The following is a 5598-nucleotide window of genomic DNA, read 5'->3' on the forward strand; positions in this document are numbered from 1 at the left end:
CATTAAGTCGTCTGATGAGGACTTCTGGTTTTAACCGACCATTTGTCTGAACAACTTTGCAAGTTCCGTGATTTTTTTTTTTATCTTCAATTATTTATTTTTTTGAATTAGTAAAATCTTACTACATTTTTACAGACCTGTTTCATTTATATGGAACAATCAAATACATTTATGATGATATAATGTTGAAAAAAGAAGCCCAAAAAGAAATTACTCGCATTGTCTTTATCATAGGTAACCATTTTTGAATGTTACCTATGATTATTACTTTTTTTTGTGTGTGTGTTTCCTTTTTCAACATTTTTGATATGATCATTTCGTTTTTTTATGAGGAGCTGGAAAGATTCAGTATCAACATATATATTTGATTGTTCCACGTAAACGAAACAGGTCTGTAAAATGTACCAAAATTATTCTAATTAAAAGAAAGATCGTTGAAGATAAATATAATAAAACATGGAAATTTAAATATAGCAAATTCGTCTTTCATTTATATATGCTCTATTGTTACATTTAACAAATATTGAACTTCTAACTTAAAAAAGTATTGGTGTACACAAATAGTGAAATATAATTGCAAAAGCTTTTTTTTCTTTTTTTTTAGATTACAAGTTGGTGAATCTAGTGGTTTCAAGTCTTATCGAACATTGGAAGGAAATGTTCATATAAGACTATCCCAGCCAAATAAAATTGCTCAATATATTAGATAGAGCAAATAAAAATAGAGTTTATAAGTTCAAATTTCAATTAAGAAAAGTCAATTTGCAAATAAAATTTAATGTTTGAACCAAAGAATACAATGTTTAAATGAATGTCCATAATCCATGGATTTTCAATGTCAGTACACCTCCAGAGGGAAACGGTTAATCATTTATTTAAAATGTACTCACTTTGTAAATCGTAATGGATTAAAAAAAATCATTCTCATAAATAAAGTTTTTTTTTTTTTCATAACGAAAACATTTTTTTTTTTTTTTTTTTTTTTTTTTTTTACACAGTGATCACCACTTATCAAGGCCCGGAAGCCACTCAGGGATAAGGGTTATTGTAAGTACATCACGTTAGTGAGGAGATTTTATGAAGTGTTTAATTAGGGGGGCGGTTCATTAGGAATTTGTTAACATTAGACTTGAAGACATCCAAGTTGTAGTCCGGAGGGAAGCAGGCAGACGGAACAGAGTTCCACAGGCGTGCAGTTCTAAGAAAGAAGCTTTGCTCATGAAATCCGCGTTTTGATTTAGGCACAGATATAGAGTGGGGGAAATTTTTCACAGTGGATTCAGCATGTTTTTGTATAAGATAAACATTTGATGACTATGTGACTAAATATGTAGCAAAGATATAATTTTACAGACTTGTTAGTTGCGATATGAAACAATATTGTAACGGATACCTTTTGAAAAGTAATAAATGACCAACTGAAAAAACTTGATATTTGGAACTTGGAGAATTATTATATTACACTACACACACACACAATTCATTTGTAAGTTATGTGAATATTACACCTATATCTTTTGTAGGTGCTTGCTCCTAACAATACGTGCACACATCATTTTTTTTTTTTTCTTTTTTTAATAGTTCACTCATGAAAATAAATAGGGACATGTTCAACATCAAACCTACATTGGAAGTAAAAGTCAAATTACTCGTAAACAAAGCACTCAAACCTATTTTTGTACATGGATTTTTTAGTTGTACATGTTTTTACATTTTTTTTTTTTTTAACTTTTAATTATTTGGTCTTCTGTAGAACTGGGTGTCATGTGATCTAGGTCCAATATGACTGCCCTGTTTCTGTCTAGAGGAATAATCATGAATCATTGAAGATCGTTTTCTACCAATATTGACACCAAGTACGTTCGAAGACAAGGTCAGCAAAGGAGAGGGTTGAGGCTAGTAGCCAGCTTGGTCATGTATCAGTTGGTGTACCACCGTTACGGACAAAGCAAAGGACTATCAAGTGACAAGATTCAATCAAAAACATACATACATACATATATATATATACATATACATATATATATATATATGTATATATATATTATTTTATCGTTTGTGTTTTTTGCATTTTTTATTTTTGGAAATCAAAAGAAGGAAAGAAAAAAATTTTTGAGTAACTGCTGCTGTTTTTTTTTTTTTTTTTTTTTTTTTTTTTCGTTTCTGGCGAATACAAAAGACTTGACAAAACCCAGATATCATATATACACACCATATATATATATATATATATATATATATATATATATATATATATATATATATATATATTGTTGTTTGAATTATTGTTTTGGTGAAATACTGGAGGATTTGTGTGAGACTTTGTAAAAGAAAAAAGAATTTTTTAAAAAAAATTGTATAAAATGAGATTGTGGAGATTTTCTTTGAGGAACAGTTAAAAAAAAAAAAAGAAAAAGAGAAACCCAGTTTTTCTTTTGAAGGATTAGAAAAAAATTTTTTTTTTTTTTTTTTTTTCAAAATGGAAGAAATGAAACGGAAAAATGCCGACCGAATTTAAAAAAAAAAAAGAAAAAAGGGGGTGGGGATAGGAAGAACAGAGACCAAAAAAAAAAGAAAAGAAAGGATTCCATTTTTAAATTGTTGTTTGTGGAAGATAAGAAGATGCCCCCATCAAAAATGTGTGTGTGTTTTTTTTTTTTTTTTAATTTATTTATTTTTTCTTTTTTAAAAATTTATGTTAAAATGATGTTGGTTGTAAGTCTAATCAAATATTGTTACAAGAATAAGCAGCAGAATACGAAACTAATTTGTCATAAGGACCTGAATATTGTATGATAAATTTAAATATAATATACACTGCAGGCATACATCATTACATGCATGAAAAATATAATATATGGGTGTGTGTGTGCGTATATATATATATATATATATATATATAATCATACTATTTATAAGTAACAATGCCTAGAGTATAAATAAAATTGGTGTCTAGACAGACTATATATATAATCTGAAGAACGCAAAATAAGAAACTGCCAATCAGTATGCAGTATTGACTCCATATCTCCAAACTTTGATCTATATTTATCTATATCTGTCTCAACTAATATATATATATATATATATATATATATATATATATATATATATATATATATTGATTTTGTTTCTGATAAGGCTAAAAAATTGCATCAAAGTGATTTTATTCACAGTATATATACATGTGTGTATATATATATATATATATATATATATATATATATATATATATATATATATATATATAATCTGAGGTTATTGTTTTCCAGAGGTTAAGTAACCAATGAAGTTAAACGAGGTTAATAAATACAAGAGTGCTCAATACCGAAGTAGAGCAGGGTGTAGTCTCTATTTACTTTTACATAAGCAGTAATATGTTGCTACACAGTCATGATCATGTTTCGGTCAGCTAGTTACTAGTAATTAGAGACCGTGTAGGTGAACATATTACTGCTTATGTAAAAACATCTGTATGCATGTATGCACGAAAGTAAAATTATATAAGCATGAGTAAATTTTACTTATAAAAGCTCTATATATGTATTGAGCACTTTTGAAAAATATCTTTTAGTTCAATAAATTTGAACTTATATATCTATGTTTTTTATGTGTGTGTGTACGCATACAAAACATTTATTTCCTGTCTTAACTCTATGTACTATTTCAATTATGTATGTGTATGTATGTGTATGTATGTGTGTGTGTGTGTGTGTGTATATTTATGAATTTTGCAGAAGTTTACATCACCAATGGTTTTGCTAACTACCGGAACCTGGTGAAATTATGGAAATGGCTGATGAGTTATAAATCAGATTCAAGTGTTAACATTTATTTTTTTTTTTTATACATAGGCTTATTTAAATAAATATTTCACGCTTATCAAATAATCGTGCACTCTGCTGGATTTCTTTCCAGCCAACAGAACTAACAAGTATATATATATATATATATATATATATATATATATATATATATATATATATATATATAAACAAACAAACAGGATCTATCTTATATAGTGAAGAAGAGAAATGGTATAATGGATACCAAGGCAGACTGGAATTTTCTAAACTGATTTCCAATATAATTGATTTATTGCATTCACTTATACTATAATACATTGGGAACGGTATGAACTCCCATCCCTCCTTATTTATAGGTAAAATAGCAACTTGTGTTTGATGAATTGTTTCTACATAAACTAATATTCGTAAAAGTATTGCATTATATTTCTGAATTTTTTAGATAAGGATTGGTTATTCATATTATTTGGACTCTGTTCTCATGAAACTCAAAACAAGAACAGTAGTCCGAAGAATACAGACAATATATATATATATATATATATATATATATATATATATATATATATATACCTTATTAGTATTTTTTTTTTTTTACCAAAATTTTAATATGTTAAAATTCCATGAATGTTCGTACACCAATAATATTAAAGTCAAAATTAATTGACTCAATTATTTAAGCTTCATGAGTACCAGTTTTCATAATTGAGCATGCATATAATATTTTATCAGAATCAAGATAACAAAATATAAAACAAGAACATCTTGTGTATTTTCATATGCGTTACAATTGTTTCATAACTATTTGGACAATTTTAAATATTATATCATGTAAAAAATATATTCCAAAATAGCTACTCTTCAGACAGCCAAATACACTATGGATACACATTCATATACATTCATAATCTCTATTTTTAGAGAACAAGCAGTAGGACTTGCCTACACACCATCTTTATATTTTCTTTGTTTTTTATTTTGTTTCGATAGCCTTCATATTTAGTAATATTTAAAATTGTTGAAACAGTTATAAAACAAATGATTGTAATGTATAAGAAAATACACAATAAGATGTTCTGATTTTATGTTTTGTTTCTTGATTTTTGCAAAAACATTTTATATATATATATATATATATATATATATATATATATATATATATATATATATATAATGTTGTATTATGACAGGGCAGTGCCGGGTTTTGGAGTTGGATGATGCTGGAAAATTCCAGGTTCCTAAATGTGTACCAGAATTGGACCTCTGACGTCAATCCTGGCAGAACAAAGGACTTGAAGTTGTATATAAACAAATGCTTTTGTGGGTTAGATTTGAGAGAGGAGAGAATGCAGACTAGACGCATGTGATCACATTCCTTCACTGTCACCCTTCTCCCATCCATGTCTCTCTATCTCTATAACCGACAAGCCTGGTTGTCAAAATAAACAGTAAAGTTATACATACATTTTCTACATTCGCTCATAACACGGCATATGTATTATTTTAAGTCGATTATAGTGTTGTTGTTTAGTAATTCATTTAGGCTTCTATGCGTGAATTTGAATTTCATCCTCGTCGCCAATTTGTTTTATCGTACATGAACACTTAGAATAGAATAAATACACTCAAGTACAAGGAAATAAGCTATACCTCTTTTCATACTCACCTATCACAAGATGCATATTATTTATCATTTGTTTCGGACGTAGTTCATTGTTGCCATGAGGGTGTTATCACTCCACAACAACGAAGATATAAATTAAAATTTAAAAAAACTGGCAATAGTTGTGCA

Source organism: Euprymna scolopes, chromosome 39 (genome assembly GCF_053919585.1).
Source record: "Euprymna scolopes isolate OS-2025 chromosome 39, ASM5391958v1, whole genome shotgun sequence".
In the NCBI taxonomy this organism is placed as follows: Eukaryota; Metazoa; Mollusca; class Cephalopoda; order Sepiida; family Sepiolidae; genus Euprymna; species Euprymna scolopes.